A 19,635-nucleotide genomic window follows, 5' to 3' on the forward strand; every position below is an offset into this window, starting at 1 on the left:
CGACATCCTCATTTTTTCTCGTACATTGTCTGAGCATAGGGACTATGTGAAATATGTGTTGAACAAATTACGTCAAAATTCTCTCTTCGCCAAGATTGAAAAATGCCTTTTTGAGGTCTCCCGGGTTCCCTTTCTTGGTTATGTGATCTCCACTAAAGGTTTAGAGATGGACCCGATAAGCTACCTGCTGTTTTGGAGTGGCCTCGGCCTGTCGGGCTGAAGGCACTCCAATGATTTTTAGGCTTTGCCAATTATTATAGACGATTCATAAAGGGGTTTTCTTCTATAATTGCGCCCCTCACAGATCTTACCAAGAAGGGGGCGGACACCCACAACTGGTCATTAGACGCACTGACCGCATTCTCCTCACTCAAGCAGTTGTTTTGTTCCGCCCCCATCTTGAAGCATGTACATGTGTCCCTTCCTTTTGTGGTGGAGGTGGATGCTTCAGAGATTGGGGTAGGGGCTGTACTGTCCCAACACTCTGGCCTGCAGGGCAAATTGCATCCGTGTGCATACTTCTCCAGGAAGTTCTCCCCAGCTGAAAGAAATTATGATATAGGGAATCGTGAGCTATTAGCCATCAAGCTTGCATTTGAGGAGTGGCGCCACTGGATTGAGGGGGCTCAGCACACTATCACAGTCTTTACAGATCCCAAAAACTTGCAGTATATTGAAGGTGCTAAGCGGCTTACACCACGTTTTTTACTCGGTTTAACTTTATTATTGCGTATAGACCAGGCAACAAGGATGGTAAAGCGGATGCACTCTCCAGATGCTTTGAGCCAGAATCTGTACAGTCTCGTACTCCTGTTGGCATTCTCCCTGAAAATGTAGTCATTGCAACTTTGGGATCTTCAGGGAGAGCAAACTACCAGTGCAGGGTTTCCTTTGATGGATGGTGAAGAACAGGTGGTGGATTGGAAAGTCATTCCGGCAGACAGAGTTTGGGCTCTCCCAATCAGGTCCAGGAGGTTAAGGTTCTTCTCGTCCTATTATTCTGAGCTTTTGAAGCAGGGACATTCCCCTCCCTCCCACCCTGAGCAGAGCTATTCCCCTCCTTCCCGCCCTGTGATGGTTAGGGTAAACAAAATCAGGAAAAAGACTCAGGAAGCGTGTCCGGAGTCCACGCCTAGAGGGGGGGTACTGTAACAAATATAGCGGCAGCTGCGGCAAACAGCACCGCCACCGCAGCTGCCTCCGTGTCTCCGCCCGTTCCCCTGGCATCTGGGTCGCCGAGTACGGATGTTACCTGGGGGGTGACAGCTGCAGCGAACAGCACCGCCGCCGCAGCTGCTCCCGTGCTCCGACCCGTCCCTCCGGCGTCTAGGACGCCGAGGACGGGGCTTTCTTTTGCACATAAGGTCGCTGTCTCGCGTGCATAGACAGGACCTTTATGCTAGGAGGAGTCAGCTGACCTGCTGGTCAGCTGACGTCAGAGGAGACTCGCGGCGCCCCGGATTGGCTGATTGCGGGGGGCGTGCCTGTGGGGTCTTCTCTGCTTCTTAAGCCTTCGGGCTTCAGTCCTTTCTCGTCTGCTGTCGTGAATACTTTAGTGTTAGCGCTCAGACCTTAGTCTAGATCCCAGGTGTTGAAACCAAGGACTTCACACCTAGTCTAGGATATTGCTATATTGTTATTGATCGTCTGTGTATGATTATGGCTATACTCTGACCTTGCATCTGCGCGTTGATTCTGTGCTTCTGCCCATCTGACATCTTGCTGAACCTCTGCCTGTTACCAGTTATCCTTTTGCCTCACGATTCTGTGCCGATACTCACCTCTCTGTTGCCGAGCTTAGCCTGTCTGACCACTCTGTCCTCGCCAGTGGGCCTAGCCTCCTGTGAGGGATTCTAATATAGAACTCCTGCTCCTCAGGTATTCACTAGCCTGCAGTACAGTCTTAATCACCTGCTCCTCAGGCGATCAATAGGCTTCAGTACAGTCTGAATTACCCGCTCCTTGGGAGAATCTACCTCCTCAGTATCAGTATCTCCAGCTTGCTGGGGCTTGTACACTATTATACAGTCAGTGTACTGATGGTACCTCACCAGCCCCTCTGGTGAGGTCTCGCCAAACTAATATATTACAGTTGCACCAAGCACTACACTCTTAGCGCCCTTTTGGCTATACTAGTATTATTGGTGATTCTGCAGATCACCACATAATCAGGTATAGCGTCTGCATTATTGGTGATTCTGCAGATCACCATATAATCAGACATCTGAGTTGCTACACCCAACCGTTACATTCAGCAACAGGTGATCAGATCAAGGAACAGTTTACAGGGTACACGGAATCGGGTAACAGGTAACAGGTAATCAGAGGTGTCCAGAGACTCAGACCTATAATGAATGAAGTTCTGGCAATGACTTGGAGGAAGGGGCAGACTTATATAGTCCATGAAACAGGAAGCAGCTGGAGGTGATTGACATAAGTCCCATTGGAGGCATCTGCAGGCCAGACACAGTGACAGAACTGCAGGTCTTTGCTTGTAATGAAAAGCCACCTACTGGTGGATAGTGGGAGTCCAAGGCAGTCCAACTCAATACCACCACCAGCAGGCAGGAGATGACACAGCATGAATCATAACACATATTTACACATGATGGGGCCCTAGCCCTAATTATACATAGGCAGAGGTCCACTTTCTCTCTACCCACATAAGTGGATATACAGTATCTCACAAAAGTGAGTACATCTCTCACATTTTTGTAAATATTTTATTCTATCTTTTCATGGGACAACACTGAAAATAGGACAGTTTGACACAATGTAACATAGCCAGTGTACAGCTTGTATAACGGTGTAAATTTGCTGCCTAAGTGAAGAATGTCAAACTTCTGCCCAATGTTACTCATTACTGTTACAAGGTCTCAGGTGTGAATGGAGAGCAGGTGTGTTAAACTTGGCGTTATCGCTTTCACACATTCTCATATGGGTCTTAACAAACTATATGATGTATTTATATAGCACCGACATCTTCTGCAGCGCTGTACAGAGTATATTGTCTTGTCACAAATTGTTCCTTAGAGGAGCTCACAATCTAATCCCTACCCTAGTCATATGTCTATGTATGTATTTTAGTCTAGGGCTATTTTTTAGGGGGAAGCCAATTAACTTATCTGTATGTTTTTGGGATGTGGAAGGAAACTGGAGTTCCTGGAGTAAACCCACACAGGCATGGGAAGAACATACAAACTCCTTGCAGAAAGTGTACTGGCTGGAATTTGAACCGGGACCCAGCACTGCAAGGCAGCCACCATGCTGCCCAAAAAAAAAAGAATTGTTTCTTAACATAAAGATGGTCTAGGCCAGGGCTGCCCAATAGGTCGATTGCGATCTACCGGTAGATCGCGACCGCCTTCTCGGTAGTCTCATTAAATTTTGCGGCCAGCAGCATGTTTAGCTGGCGGTCAATAAGAATGCAGGGGAGGAGACGCGCCGAGCAGAGAGGGAGGAGAGAGGCGGCGCGGCCGCTACGTCATGGCTGGGGGCGGCGCCGGGCAGCCTGCAACGTGCGTGCTTGTAACATGCCCGGTGCCGCCCCCAGCCATGACGTAGCGGCTGCGCCGCCTCTCTCCTCGCCGTGTCTTGCTGTCTTCTCCTCGACATTCTTATTGGCCAGCGGCCTGCCTGCCGGAGGTTCCAGGAGTCCAGAGGACTTGGTCCCTGGCTAACCTACCCTGCAGGTACATATACCTGGCTAAGCTACACTGAGGGCCCCTATACCTGGCTAAGCTACACTGGGGGCCCCTATACCTGGCTAAGCTACACTGGGCGCCCCTATACCTGGCTAACCTACACTGAGGGCCCATATACCTGGCTAACCTACACTGAGGGCCCATATACCTGGCTAACCTATACTGAGGGCCCATATACCTGGCTAACCTATACTTAGGGGAACGTAACCTATGGTGCAGGCACATACACCTGGCTAACCTACGTCGGGGGGGGGGGGAGGGGGGCGCGTGCTTAGCATTTGGGACGTTGGTAGATCTCCTGGCCTCGGCAAATTTTAAAGTAGCTCGCGAGCCAAAAAAGTGTGGGCACCCCTGGTCTAGGCTATAGGAAGATTGCCAACACCTTGAATTGAGCTGCAGCACGGTGGTCAAAACCATACTGCAGATTAACAGGACAAAAATGTAAACAGGTAGATTTGCGCCCACTCAATATAAAATGAATTCAATTGGCTGCAGTCAGTGATAAATGGGGTTACTCACACCCCCACCATTCAAGCATTCATAAAGTTTTAAAAATCACTCATGCGCCTATATATACCATCACATATACAGTTTTATTCAATTCATAAATTCAAATTCATATATATTACATTAATATGCAAGCAAACACTAGCCAACTTTCTCAGTCCCACCTCCCTATGGTAAACAGTCTGGCACACGCCACAACATATACCTATAGATTGATTCGCTGAGTAAACTTCGTTTTCTAGCATAAAATTGCACCAATCCCTATAGCACCTTTCCAATGTTAAAAAGTGTTTTTGCACCTTAAAAATGGCAATAATAGCCTTTCTTGTTCAAAAATCAATAAAATAAAAATAAAAATAACGTCCTGTGAGCTTACAAAGGTATAATTCATAAATCCAACAGGAAAAAGTTCATGTTAAATAGCTTGGATCTCGTCTTGCAAAGCTTTAGGCATACAATTTCATATACATCCACCAGGAGTAAAGTGGCTAATTCCGCATTCCTTGGTATGCAAATTAGATCTTGCAGGATTTTGTATAAGCAGATTGCATTTGCACAGACCTCTAGAAACAAATAGCGTCCTGCAGAACTTTACAAAAGCAGAACTTTTCAAAACTTTTCAAAAACAGATAACGTCCTGCAGACTTTTCAAACTTCCATTTCTTTGCATAACATTCAAGCAAAATAGCGTGCTGCGGGTCCAAAGGACAGTTCAAATAACTCACGCAGCTTAAGGGGTAGATAACTGATTCCTTTATGCTTACGGTTCCGCTATGTCTTCTGGCAGCATGAGCCCCGGCCGGTGGCTCCCGTGTTAACCTGACGTCAGCATAAGCATAACCGTAAGCATAAAGGAATCAGTTATCTACCCCTTAAGCTGCGTGAGTTATTTGAACTGTCCTTTGGACCCGCAGCACGCTATTTTGCTTGAATGTTATGCAAAGAAATGGAAGTTTGAAAAGTCTGCAGGACGTTATCTGTTTTTGAAAAGTTTTGAAAAGTTCTGCTTTTGTAAAGTTCTGCAGGACGCTATTTGTTTCTAGAGGTCTGTGCAAATGCAATCTGCCTATATAAAATCCTGCAAGATCTAATTTGCATACCAAGGAATGCGGAATTAGCCACTTTACTCCTGGTGGATGTATATGAAATTGTATGCCTTAGGGCTCGTTTCCACTATCGCGAATCTGCATGCGTCCAACGCATGCAGATCCGCACATGTAATACAAGTGGATGGGCCTGTTTCCACTGTAGCGTTGTTGAGGTGCGTTTTTTTCAGCGTGAAAAAAACGCACAAAAGAGCCAACGATTTCGCCTGCGTCGGGAATCCGTGCGAATCGCCGCTAATGTATTTAATAGTAAAAACGCATGCGTTTGTTACATGCGTTTTTACCCGCGATTTCGCGTGCGATTTCGCACCTTTTTCAATTTTATTTAGCCCTGGCAGTGTCATGGTTAATTTCGCATGGCACCCTGCCATGCGAAATCGCAGGCGAAATCGCGGGTAAAAACGCATGTGGAAACGCATCCGCATGCGTTTTTACAAGCGTCGGAATGCGGCCGAAATCGCGTCGCAACAGTGGGAACGAGCCCTAAAGCTTTGCAAGACGAGATCCAAGCTATTTAACATGAACTTTTTCCTGTTGGATTTATGAATTATACCTTTGTGAGCTCACAGGACGTTATTTTTATTTTTATTTTATTGATTTTTGAACAAGAAAGGCTATTATTGCCATTTTTAAGGTGCAAAAACACTTTTTAACATTGGAAAGGTGCTATAGGGATTGGTGCAATTTTATGCTAGAAAACGAAGTTTACTCAGCGAATCAATCTATAGGTATATGTTGTGGCGTGTGCCAGACTGTTTACCATAGGAAGGTGGGACTGAGAAAGTTGGCTAGTGTTTGCTTGCATATTAATGTAATATATATGAATTTGAATTTATGAATTGAATAAAACTGATTAACAGGACAGGTTCCACTCAGAACAGGCCATGCCATAGTCATCCAAAGGAATTGAGTGCACATGCTCAGCATCCTATCTAGAATTTTGTAGTCTACTCACAGTGTGGGCAAGACAAGGACATGCTGCCCCCTTCCTGGGCTTCATAGCAGTTGTTAAAGAGACACTGAAGTGGAAAAAAATGATATAATGATTTGTATGTGTAGTACAGCTAAGAAATAAAACTTTAGGAGCAGAGACATAGGTCTAATATTGTTTCCAGCACAGGAAGCGTTAAGAAACACCAGTTATTATCTATGCAAAAGAACCACTAAGCTCACAACAAAGTCGCAGAGAGCTCTGTCTTCTGAAGCTTATTATATCAAGTGTCAGTCACTGTATTCATGGGCGTAACAATAGGGGATGCAGCCACTGCGCCCGCGGGGTGACCCGGCCCCCCTCCTGGGTCCCGCTCTAGGCCGTTTTGGGGGGGCTGGAGGGGACACAGCATGAGGGGAAAGCTATGGCCACACTCGGCGGGGAGGGGGGTCGGTCCCCCCCCCTCCCTCACCTCGGGCTTTCCCCTCTGCGCTCTCCTCCAGCTTCAATAGCTATATATAGTGTAGTGGCTGGATAGTGTGCTGGTTAAGGGCTCTGCCTCTGACACAGGAAACCTGGGTTCAAATCTCGGCTCTGCCTGTTCAGTAAGCCAGCACCTATTCAGCAAGGAGTTTCTTGGGCAAGTTTCCTTAACACTGCTACTGCCTACTGAGTGCGCTCTAGTGGCTGCCTTTGAGTCCGACAGGAGAAAGGCGCTATACAAATTCTGCTATTATTATTATTATATGTGCAGCGGAGCGGCGGGCAGCGGCAAGCAAACATACCTTCAGTGCATTCCAGCGCGAACGCTTCTTGCTCTAGTGAATGACGCGACTTCCTGTACAAAACAGGAAGTAGCATCAGTCACTAGAGCGAGAAGCGTCCGGACGCACGGAAGGTATGTTTGCCTGCCGCTGCCCGCCGCTCCGCTGCACATGTATAGCTATTGAAGCTGGAGGGGAACGCAGAGGGGAAAGCCCGAGGTGAGAGAGGGGGGGACCGACCCCCCTCCCCGCCAAGTGTGGCCATAGCTTTCCCCTCATGCTGTGTCCCCTCCAGCCCCCCCCCCCCCCCCAAAATGGCCTCTGGGAGAGGGGGGGGGCCCGCTCAGAATTTCTGCAGGGGGGCCCGGAGACTCTTAGTTACGCCCCTGACTGTATTGTTTTTTTTTCTGCAGAGGACAGTTCAAAAGTTCACTAGCCTACTCTGTATAATCATTTAGAATGCTGAGTAGTGTGTAAACTACAAATATTAAAGAATGATGCAATGTTATAAAAAACACTATATAACTGAAAATAAAAATATGAGAATCTTTTCTTTGCTACTAATGTACTAGTAATTATCCGTACTACACAACCAATTTATTATATCATCATTTTTTTTTCGCTTCAGTGTCTCTTTAAGGCTGCTATGGCTAAGATAACAGGAAGAAATCAATGGTGAGGGGCAGAAGGGATTCTGGTGTACAGGAGAGGACTCGGTAAACTCCTACACAGGCGTTTTGTGAGCTCAACTGAGATTATATAATGGTTATTTAAAGCCACTTGTAACAATATTCAGGTCTCTTGTCCTCATAAATAACCGTAACACGCTCTACTACCATGGGAGCAGAGGTGGGACCCCGTAAAACTGCTCACGCACTTTAATTGCGCCGCTTAGGTAAACGGAGCGGGCTTCGCGGCTGTACTGAAATATTACCTGCACGGCATTAGCAGCTCACTGCGTTACCTCCGCATCCTCTCACACAAAGTTAGGGAACTCTGGGGACCGTCTAGTATCTCCATAGAGGGTTGCGAAATACTCAACAGCGCAGGAAATAATAAACATAAATCAGGGAAGTATACATAAAACTAACGTAGCTGTGTGGAGGAGGGGAGAACGCAGCTCACGCACTTTTAATCTACTTTGCCTGAATGACAAAGACGGTTTTATGACCCCTTCGATGCATTCCCAATGAGCACACAGCCCGTGGCGTTTCTCGTAATGTATTAAAATCCCGCCGAAGAGTTGCAGCAGCCGTTTAAAGATCGGCCCGACGCATTGAGATTCACTGAACTGGATATCTTAAAGAAATCCATTATTCTAGATGGAAAATTAATTGTAGATGTTGGCTTGCATGAATTACATAGACTGCAGTTAGGGGACCCTTGACAGTTTTTTTGTTTGTTTTTTTCTTTTTCTTTTTTTTTCATATCGTCTGAGATATGGATTCTGTTTTGGGGCATTTGTTGTCATGAAATGAATACAGTGCAGCTTTATATAATGGCTACCGTACAACATGGCTGCACACCTCTGTTATATAACTTGTACCAGTCAACTAAAAATATGTCAACTTTCTTAGTGGGCCCTTAGTGTCCCAGTCCGACCCTGGGTAGCATTACCACAAAACACACATATTGTGGCAGCATTACCCCACAATACACATATTGTGGCAGCATTATCTCGCAAAACACACATATTGTGGTAGCATTACCACAAAACACACATATTGTGGCAGCATTACCCCACAATACACATATTGTGGCAGCATTACCCCACAATACACATATTGTGGCAGCATTACTTTGCAAAACACACATATTGTGGCAGCATTACCACAAAACACACATATTGTGGCAGCATTACCACAAAACACACATATTGTGGCAGCATTACCACAAAACACACATATTGTGGCAGCATTACCACAAAACACACATATTGTGGCAGCATTACCACAAAACACACATATTGCGGCAGTGTTACCACAAAACACACATATTGTGGCAGCATTACCACAAAACACACATATTGTGGCAGCATTACCACAAAACACACATATTGCGGCAGTGTTACCACAAAACACACATATTGCGGCAGTGTTACCACAAAACACACATATTGTGGCAGCATTACCACAAAACACACATATTGTGGCAGCATTACCACAAAACACACATATTGTGGCAGCATTACCTCGCAAAACACACATATTGTGGCAGCATTACCACAAAACACACATATTGTGGCAGCATTACCTCGCAAAACACACATATTGTGGCAGCATTACCACAAAACACACATATTATGGCAGCTATTCCCCACAAAATGCACATATTGTGGCAGTGTTACCCCTCAAAATACACTACCCCACAAAATTGGCAGCAAGATAGTGCCCACTTATATCCTATGGCACCTGAAAATAAAAACTATTTTTTCTCACCTGGCAGGTCACTTCTCTCTTGGCTTCCAGCGTTGCTACCTGATCAATTTTCATTGCAGCGTGTCTGGTTGCAAAACTCCCACGCTGACAGGCAGAGCAAGGCTCTGGGAAAATGGCGCCCAAAGCCCAGCACTGGAGACACAAATAGACTCCAGTACTTCAATGAAAAAAATTGACTCATGGCAGATTTTGGCCTCATAGTCGCCTTGAGCAAATCAGCCAGATTTGCTACAATTCTGGTCCCAAATCAGGTTGACAAGGCGCACATGATAGCCATTGTAGAGTATCTCCAAAATAGCATGTCCTGTGGGCCGTTTCTAATATAAGATGTGCAAGTGTCCAAGGGAGGATGGCAGTAGAAATTAGTCTTGAAAGAGGGACAAATAAAGAAAAAAAAGAGGGACAGAGGGCTCTGGTTCCCAAAGAGGGACAGTTGGGAACTCTGTGTATCCTCAGGGCAGGTTTTAGACTTTTTACTGCCTGAGGCAAATGTGTGAGGATGCGTCCCCACCCCTGATTTGGAATGATCGCACAGCACCCAACAATTTAATTTGCTTCATTTAATGTTCTCACATCACATGCTGAAGCTCAAAACTATAGCACTCTGGCTGGCTGTGACAAACAAATTACTCACCCTCAGCCACTCCATTCCTGCTCAGGAAGGTACACAAAGAACAAAAATGCTGCTCGTGAAATCTCTGCGCCTGATGCAAATGTTTCGCCTTGCTTCATGAGAGAACCGGTCCTGTGTATCCTTCTCAAAGGCGCTTGGTCTACTGCAAACAAAAACTTTATTGAACAAACATCCTGCTCTACACAGAGAGAAATTTGGAATTATTTTCATTTAAACACTGCCACATGTGGACATAACTGGTATTGCAACATAAGGACACTTGAACATAATGCAGGCTTGAACTGTATTCTAACTATTTTAATTACTAGTTTAATTTGGGAGAATTATGACAAATAAAAGACCAATTGCAAGCTACTGAGGGCATACAAACTGCTGACCTCTCCATTGCCAAAACTTAAAGAGAAACTTTAACGAAAGATAGTAGTAGGGGGGAAAAAATCAATACATTGTAAAAAGTGAAGGTGGCCACTAACGGTCCAATCTCTAGCAAAAAAATCATTCGAGCGATCAGAAATTCTGATCCGAAGTGAAATTGTTCACTACACCATCAATGAACCAATCTTTGCTTCCTATCTATCACAACCAACAAGAAAATCCAAATTTCGGTTTGACGAAAATTTAATCGGACGATCGGATGTTTTTATAATTGTTCGTAATTGATTGTGCCCATCAATGGAGATTATTTACAACCAATCCGCTCAAACGATTTTTCGCTAGAAATTGGACCGTTAGCGGCCACCTTGAGAAGTAAAAAAAAAAATTTAGATGAAAAATTGATTGATATTCGCCATGTAATTCGTTCATGTTGTTTCGATCCACCATCAGCCTGTATTTACTACTGGCAGACATGGAAAAAAATCGACAGCACCAACTGCCATTATCTATAAACCCACCCCTAACAATGTGATAGGCTAAAGTTTTTTTTATAGATATCCATTAGCACACAGGGAGATACTGGTAGCTTGGCAGTTGGAAACAGACATTTTTTCCCACAATGCAATGAGGTTCACAAACAGGAAACTGTCATGGCCACGGCCCTGACACCACACTATGGGAGGGCTTTCACTACAATAACAGTCATGCAGACATCCCTAAAGATCTATTTGAGAAAAGGTAAATATTTCTTGTGGGAAAGGGGGTATCAGCTACTGACTGGGATAAAGTTCAATTCTGGGTTAAAGTTCCTCTTTAAGGCCTCTTTCACACCAAGTTTTAGGGAACGCTAAGGTCGCATAACGTGCCCCTAACGCAACGCATGGTGGTGTTGAAGTTGGACATCAGATTGAGCTGCGTTATGCAGCTCTCAAAGCAGCCGCTCCAGGATAGTGATAGGAAGTCCGGATCTTTTCAAGGATTCAGATGATTCGAATTGGATCATTGAAAAGATCCGGATCTTTGAACTGAATCATTTGAATCATTTTACTAGGGAAGCAGACTAGGTGAAATGACTAGCAGGACAGGACTTTCCCTGCACTATACATTCTGTATGTTCCTGTTTCTTCCAGACAGACATCCTGTGAACCAAATCTTTCATTGTGATGATCCAGATGATTCGACTCACAAAAAGATCCGGATCAAATGAACGATTTGTTCATGATCCGGACAACACTACGAGTCCCATCACCAGTCACCACAGTGCAGTGAATATTAATTAGCCATGGGGCTAGTCAGTGAGCATGTGCAAACAATCTAACACTGCTCTATGGGGTATAAGTACAGCATGCTGCTCTTTTATTTAACGTGCAGCGTTATATCCTAACGCAACGTGTGCACTGTGAACAGCACATTGATTTTACAGTGCTGTGAGTTAGGCTGCGTTACTGGCTGCTGTAACGTGGGACTGTAACGTCCTACTGTGAAACCAGCCTAAAGGACAACTGTAGCAAGAGACTGAAGGCTGCTATATGCATTTCCTTTTCAGCAAAACCATTTGCCTGACTATACTGCAGATCCTCTGCCTCAAATACTTTTCACCACAGACCCCGAACAAGCATGCAGCAGATCATGTGTTTCTGACATTATTAGGTCCAGGGCTTGCCCACACTTCCCTCTAGGTGTCGCATGGTGGTTTGGGGACCCCAGCGAGTGAGAGAGACCTGGGGCCCCTGGGCTGTCATGTGGACCAGTGTTTGTGTTTCTGACATTATTGTCCGATCTGAGAAGATTCGCTGCTTGTTTCAGGTGCGTGGCTCAGACACTACTGCAGCCAAAGGGACCAGCAGGGCTGCCAGGCAACCGGTATTGGTTAAAAGGAAATAAATATGGCAGCCTCCACATTCTTCTCACTACAGTTGCCCTTTATCAGGGCTGGTGCTATAAAACAAATAATCCCACTTGCACCGGCCGGATCCCCTCTGCAGTTACTGTGACGTTTCCCCCTTCGCCAGGAAGACGTGGCGGATTGTGAGCGGAAGCCATCAGAGGTTGTGCCGCTTCATTAACCCTTCTCTGGCCATTAGGGTGATAAATCAAGGTGAGGCAGACACATCTGTGCTTACCAGCCATATTTTCACTTCTTAAAAGCTGTTTAGAAGGTTTTATAAGTCAAGGTGGCTGAGCAGCAGTGTGCGCCCATCTCCATATACCCTGCAGCCTGTATGCCGAAGCATTGCCGTTATTAATGTTACCAGCGCGTTCCACGCTGCGGACGCTGCCTCGCCAAATGGATTAAAGGCAATAAATATTCCCAAGTAACAACTTGCTACTTCTGTCCGGTCTCTTTCTCTTATTACAAAAATAGAATCCCAGGCAGTATAGAAAACCACTCACACTGCTGTGCTTTATTGTATCATTCTCTTTAAAGGATACCCGAGGTGACATGTGACATGATGAGATAGACATGTGTATGTACAGTGCCTAGCACACACATAACTATGCTGTGTTCCTTTTTTTCTTTCTCTGCCTGAAAGTGTTAAATATCAGGTATGTAAATGGCTGACTTAGTCCGGACTCAGACAGGAAGTGACTACAGTGTGCCCCTCACTGATGAGAAATTCCAACTATAAAACACTTTTCTAGCAGAAAATGGCTTCTGAGGGCAAGAAAGAGATAAAAAGGGGAATTTCTTATCAGTGAGGGTCACACTGTAGTCACTTCCTGTCTAAGTCAGGACTGAGTCAGCCACCAGCCACTTACATACCTGATAGTTAACTCTTTCAGGCAGAGAAAAAAATAAAAGGAACACCGCATAGTTATGTGCGTGCTAGGTACTGTACATACCCATGTCTACCCATCATGTCACATGTCACTTCAGGGATCCTTTAAAAAAGATCACCCTGAAAGGGATTTGAATGAAAGCACCAGTCAAGTGACAAATGGTTGGTTTGGGGGGGGGGCTGTTTCATAAAGGGGTGGACAGACTGTGCACCAGAAAAATGCTGAAATTTAGATAAATCGAAATTGAGGTAAATCGGGCCTAACTGAGGTAATATGAATGCTTTTTATATCTTTCCCTTTCTGGGAAAAGTCATTGAGAAGTCTGCTTATCTCCAATTTGAAGCCAGGCTGTCAATGAACAACTATGACCCCCCACCAATCTGGCCTCAAGAAGCACCACATCTGTGAACACATTCCTCATCCAGATTTCCAATGAGCTGCTCATGGCCGGAGACAATTGTTCTCTCCTGATACTGCTTGATCTCTCAGCGGCTTTTGATACAGTTGATCATTAAATCTTGCTTAACAGGCTGCAAGGGTACTGTGGCATTGACGGTTTAGTCTTTCAATCAGCACCGTTTCTAGGGGCCCACAGGCCGTGCGACCACCCTGAGCGCTATGAGGAGGGGGGCGCCGTGATGGAGAGGGGAGCAGTGGCCATACTGAGTCTCAGCTGAATGGAGGAGAGTCCGACTTCTCCCCCCCATCCTCTCCCTGAGGCTTCCCTCCGTGCTCCCCCCCTCTATGCAGAGTTAGCGCAGCGGGAAGCCTGGTAAGAGGAACTCACCTTCCTGCTCGCTCCAATAGCCACTCACTTGCAGCTGGTCTCCCTTGCATAGCCGCTGATACACGCTCTACTTCCTGTTAATCCTCCAATGATTCTCCTTCCTGACTGGCAGACAGGTCCGGATTTACCTCACAGGAGCCTATAGGCACGGATGTCCTGGCACCCTAGACTTCACCCGCCATGAATCTACAAACCTCCGCTGAACTACACTACAAGTGTGCTGGCTACCCCAGCTTTGACTCCTCCCCTTGCCCATCGGCTTTGCACGGCTTTTAGACCCTAAAGCTGGGAATAATCATAATGCCAGGAAGGTTGAGGCATCTAATTACATTTTTTTATGTTTACAAAAGAATATTTCTCCTCTGTATATCCAGTGTACATAAGCTGTGTTTTTACATTTTGTCAGTATATGCAGGAACCAAATCCGATGAAGGCTTATTAGCTGAAAGCTTACTTTCTGTTTATCTTTAAGTTAGCCAATACATATTAAAATACATATATATATATATATTAAAATTCTTAGCAAAAAGTACCACCCAAGGAAAGCTCAATTTATGGCAAAAAAACAATGTATAGACCATTTAGGTGTGATAAGTAGTGATACATTTATTGGCAAATGAATGGGAGGAGCACTGAAAAATGAAAATTGCTCTGGTCCATAAGGGGAACACAACCTGTAGTGGTCAAGTGATTAAACTATCACCAGTTCCATTTACAAAAAAATAACTCAAATAAAAAAGGACAATAGAGAGAGAGGTGTTTCTTTCTTTCACCCTTGGCAGGTTATCCGGCTGACTGTGACACGCTCACCCCGCTCTCATACAATGCTCGGCAGGTTATTCGGCAGACTGTGACACGCTCACCCTGCTCTCATACAATGCTCGATTTTTACCGCTCATCGTTTAAAAAGTAAAACTAACAGGCTGCTGAGTACACCAGTGTTCATAAAATAAATAATACAGAATTATGCTAAGTGTGGGTAGGATGGATATAAAAGGCTAGAGCTGGAGGCTAAATGTAATGAGGGTGATAAATAGCAAGCGCAATATCAATCTGTACTCCGCATAACTAGTGAAATGAGCAGCAGAAAAATGTAAATTACACGCACGGTAATTATAACAGATGGGCAGAGCTGATTCGCTTTGCAAATGTGACACTTTTCAACTTTTTACTGAGATGAGCAAAAGAGTTGATTTGGGTGGAAAAAAAAATCGTACAGCAATCAATACAGAAAAAAGGCATTCTGGGGCTCTGATGGGGGGGGGGGGGGGGTCATTCACCCAGGTCACGGTATTGCTAAAGGAATATAAGATGGACCCCAAGTAAAGGGTTGCAGAGGTCACACTGGAGCCAGGCCTCTGGATCAGAGTAAGGTCTCGTTAGGGCCCTTCTGTATACCCCATTTCAGTGCAGGGGTGGCAAAGAAGCACAAACAATCTGGTACACTTACTGGGCTCTATGAGCAGGTTCCCCTGGGCTCATAACTGTCTTGTATCCATCTATCACTGCCTGCGTGCCTCGGCATAGGGCAATTGTGGCTGCACTACACATACTGGAGGCATTGTGGCTGCACTGCACATACTGGAGGCATTGTGGCTGCACTGCACATAATGGAGGCATTGTGGCTGCACTGCACATACTGGGGGCATTGTGGCTGCACTGCACATACTGGGGGCATTGTGGCTGCACTGCACATACTGGGGGCATTGTGGCTGCACTGCACATAATGGGGGCATTGTGGCTGCACTGCACATACTGAGGGCATTGTGGCTGCACTACACATACTGGAGGCATTGTGGCTGCATTACACATACTGGAGGCATTGTGGCTGCACTACACATACTGGAAGCATTGTGGCTGCATTACACATACCGGAGGCATTGTGGCTGCACTACACATACTGGGGGCATTGTGGCTGCACTGCACATACTGGGGGCATTGTGGCTGCACTACACATACTGGGCGCATTGTGGCTGCACTACACATACTGGAGGCATTGTAGCTGCACTACACATACTGGAGGCATTGTGGCTGCACTACACATACTGGGGGCATTGTGGCTGCACTGCACATACTGGGGGCATTGTGGCTGCACTACACATACTGGGGGCATTGTGGCTGCACTACACATACTGGAGGCATTGTGGCTGCACTACACATACTGGAGGCATTGTGGCTGCATTACACATACCGGAGGCATTGTGGCTGCACTACACATACTGGGGGAATTGTGTCTGAACTACACATACTGGGGACATTGTGGCTGCACTACACATACTGGGCGCATTGTGGCTGCATTACACATACTGGGAACATTGTGGCTGCACTACGCATACTGCAAACTGTGGCTACTATTTTAACGAGTGTCTTTGGCACCCTTTCCATCAATATTTGTTGTGGGCAGATAGCTTTAGGCAGAGGGAGGTTTAGGGTTAGGTGTGTGTGTGTGTGTGTGTGTTTTTAGTACAGATCATACATACACATACATACATGTTCCATTCCCCAAGGCAGTCCGGTCCCTCCACCCCACTGGCGTAACTACTGGGGATGTAACCCCATCGGCCGCAGGGGGGTGCAGGGCCCCTCCGGGGCCCACCAGCCGTGTGTGGGGGGAGCGCTGACGCCCTTCCGATTGTGGGACCCCCCAGCCAGGTGTGGAACTGGCCGCGGCGTCTAATAGATGCCGGGCCAGTTCATTCCCCGCAGCCCGCAGTCTCCCGGGAGGCAGAGCAGGGCTACGGCAAGATGGCTGCACTGGAGACTATTTGTGTCTCCAGTAGAGGGCTTCAGGCGCCATCTTGCCATAGCCCTGCACTCTGCCTGTCAGCGCGGGAGATGTGCTGCTGGAGGATCGTCGGGCAGCTGCGTGCCAGATGCCGGGAGAGGAGACTTCTGTCAGGTGAGTGAGTGAATTGTTTTTTTTTCACAGGTGCATTTTTTTTTCTGGTGCCTGCTGCCCACATTGCGATTTTCTGGTGACTGCTGCCCACATTGCGATTTTCTGGTGACTGCTGCTGCCCACATTGCTATTTTCTGGTGACTGCTGCCCACTTTGCTATTTTCTGGTGTCTGCTGCCCACTTTGCTATTTTCTGGTGTCTGCTGCCCACTTTGCTATTTTCTGGTGTCTGCTGCCCACTTTGCTATTTTCTGGTGTCTGCTGCCCACTTTGCTTTTTTCTGGTGTCTGCTGCCCACTTTGCTTTTTTCTGGTGACTGCTGCCCACATTGCTATTTTCTGGAGTCTGCTGCCCACATTGCGATTTTCTGGTGCCTGCTGCCCTCATTGCTATTTTCTGGTGTCTGCTGCCCACATTGCAATTTTCTGGTGTCTGCTGCCCACATTGCGATTTTCTGGTGACTGCTGCCCACATTGCGATTTTCTGGGTGTGCTGCCCACATTGCGATTTTCTGGTGTCTGCTGCCCACATTGCGATTTTCTGGTGACTGCTGCCCACTTTACGATTATTTTCTGGTGACTGCTGCCCCCTTTACGATTATTTTCTGATGACTGCTGGCAGCTACCCACTTTACGATTATTTTCTGATGACTGCTGCCCTCATTACGATTATTTTCTGTTGACTGCTGCCCACTTTACGATTATTTTATGGGGAAATGCTGCCCACTTTACGATTATTTTATGGGGAAATGCTGCCCAATTTACAATTAATTTCTGGTGAAATGCTGCTTAATTTATGATTAATTTCTGGTGAAATGCTGCTCAATTTATGATTAATTTCTGGTGAAATGCTGCCCACTTTACAATTATTTTATGGTGAAATGCTGCCCAATTTACGTTTAATTTATGGTGAAACTATGCGGCATTAGGATTATTTTATGGTGAAAGGCTGCACCATTACAATTATTTTATAGTGAAACGCTACCCTATTACGATTATTTGGTGCCTATGGGGGGGGGGGGGCATCCCCATTTTCGCAGGAGGGCCCAGTGATTTCTAGTCACGCCCCTGCTCCACCCCCAGGAGTACAGGATAATATCTGGTCAAACTGTACATAGAAAGTATAAATGGGTACAATTAGCGTGTGTCTTACATATCAATTTTAAACAATGTCAGCCACCAGCCCACCAAGACCATGTTTTATAAAACTTTTTAGGAGGGTTAAGGTTAGGCACTACCAGGAGGTGTTAGGCATCAGTAGAGGCAGGGTTTGGGTAAGCATCACTGGGGGGGGGGGGGGGGGTTGTGTTACGGTTAGGCACCACCATGGATTTTTATTCTACTATATCCGGCACCCTTTTTGCCAGGCGCCTTTTTACCTCTGCACATTTCTACACTGTATCAATTAAATGCACTTAAACCCACCAGTGAGCAAGAAAATACTCATAATATTTTTGACAGTACTTTTTTGCCTACTTTTTGGTACTTTTTCTGTTGCAGAGTGCTGAAAAGTTATTTTAAACAGAAGATGAAAAATCAGGAGAAAAATTGAATTGGATAAGTGCCTTTCTCTTATTATTCATACTCTAAATGAAAGTGGAGCTTTATTTAAAAAAACTAAACAAAAAAAAAATATTTTCTTCTGCAGGACTCCAAGTGGAGGAGTTAGAGGGAACCTAAAGTAAATGAAGAAAATCCAGTTTAACTAATTTATCCTTTTGGATGTATCTGCTACGTCCAAAAGGCTGCTGCTGCGCGGTCCCGAAGCCGAACATGTGCGCGACACCCGCGTGCTCCCGCGCCGCCTCCCGTTAGCCCGGAGATCAATAAATGGGAAATCAGTTCCCATTCATTGATCTATGTCCCCATTACAAAGATCGACGGCTTCTTTTAGAAGCTGTGATCTTTTTGAAGAAAAAAAAAGTTTCACGTTCTCCATATATTTCATGGAAGTGAGAGCGCTCGCTTACATGAAGAATTTTTTTTTTTCGACTGAGGCCATCTTGTGGCCAAATAGTAAAACTACATCTACATACATTTTTTAAAATAAATTCACAAACAATTACATTTAAAATTAACGGTTTACCTCCCACATTCCCAAAAATACCCAAAATCATTTTTTTATTAAATAGTTACCTAAGAGTCTGAACTTTTTTAATATGCATGTCAAGAGGGTATATTACTATTACTTTTTAAATTATAAGCTTGTAAATAGTGATGGATGCAAAACTGAAAAAATGCACCTTTATTTCCAAATAAAATATACATTATGATAGAGACATAATTTATGCGTGGGTTTTAATTATGGTAGCATGTATTATTTCTAAGCTATACTAGCTGAAAACTGAGAAATAATGATTTTTTTTCCATTTGTTTTCTTAATATTCCCGTTAAAATGCATTTAGAAAAAAATAATTCTTAGCAAAATGTACCACCCAAAGAAAGCCTACTTGGAGGTGGAAAAAACTAGACATAGATCAATTAATTTTGATAAGTAGTGATAAAGTTATTGGCAAATGAATGGGAGGAGAAAATTGCTCGGATGCATAAGGTGAAAAACAACTGAAGGCTGAACTGATTAATTTACCTGGGGCCTGTGCATGTGCCGACGCTGAGCAATGTTCCAGTCCCCCGCGACTGTCAATGTCCCAGTTCCCCGCAGTGCCCCTCTTTCAGGCGACTTGGTGAGTCGATGGCCACTATGCATGCGC

At 45.4% G+C, this 19,635-nt stretch overlaps 1 protein-coding gene and 1 long non-coding RNA gene across 2 annotated transcripts in view; one reads left to right on the plus strand and one right to left on the minus strand.

Annotated features, from left to right (window-relative positions):
* Positions 1-19,635, plus strand: part of ST8SIA5 (ST8 alpha-N-acetyl-neuraminide alpha-2,8-sialyltransferase 5) — a 989,793-nt gene that overhangs the window by 58,717 nt on the left and 911,441 nt on the right. The gene's annotated exons all lie outside the window — the stretch shown is intronic.
* Positions 10,101-19,635, minus strand: part of LOC137531562 (uncharacterized) — a 57,087-nt gene continuing 47,552 nt past the window's right edge. The window contains exon 3 of the long non-coding RNA XR_011023674.1: positions 10,101-10,226. This is a non-coding gene — a long non-coding RNA (uncharacterized lncRNA). The remainder of the gene's footprint in view (positions 10,227-19,635) is intronic.

The sequence above is a fragment of the Hyperolius riggenbachi genome, chromosome 1 (assembly GCF_040937935.1).
Source record: "Hyperolius riggenbachi isolate aHypRig1 chromosome 1, aHypRig1.pri, whole genome shotgun sequence".
NCBI classification, from domain to species: domain Eukaryota; kingdom Metazoa; phylum Chordata; class Amphibia; order Anura; family Hyperoliidae; genus Hyperolius; species Hyperolius riggenbachi.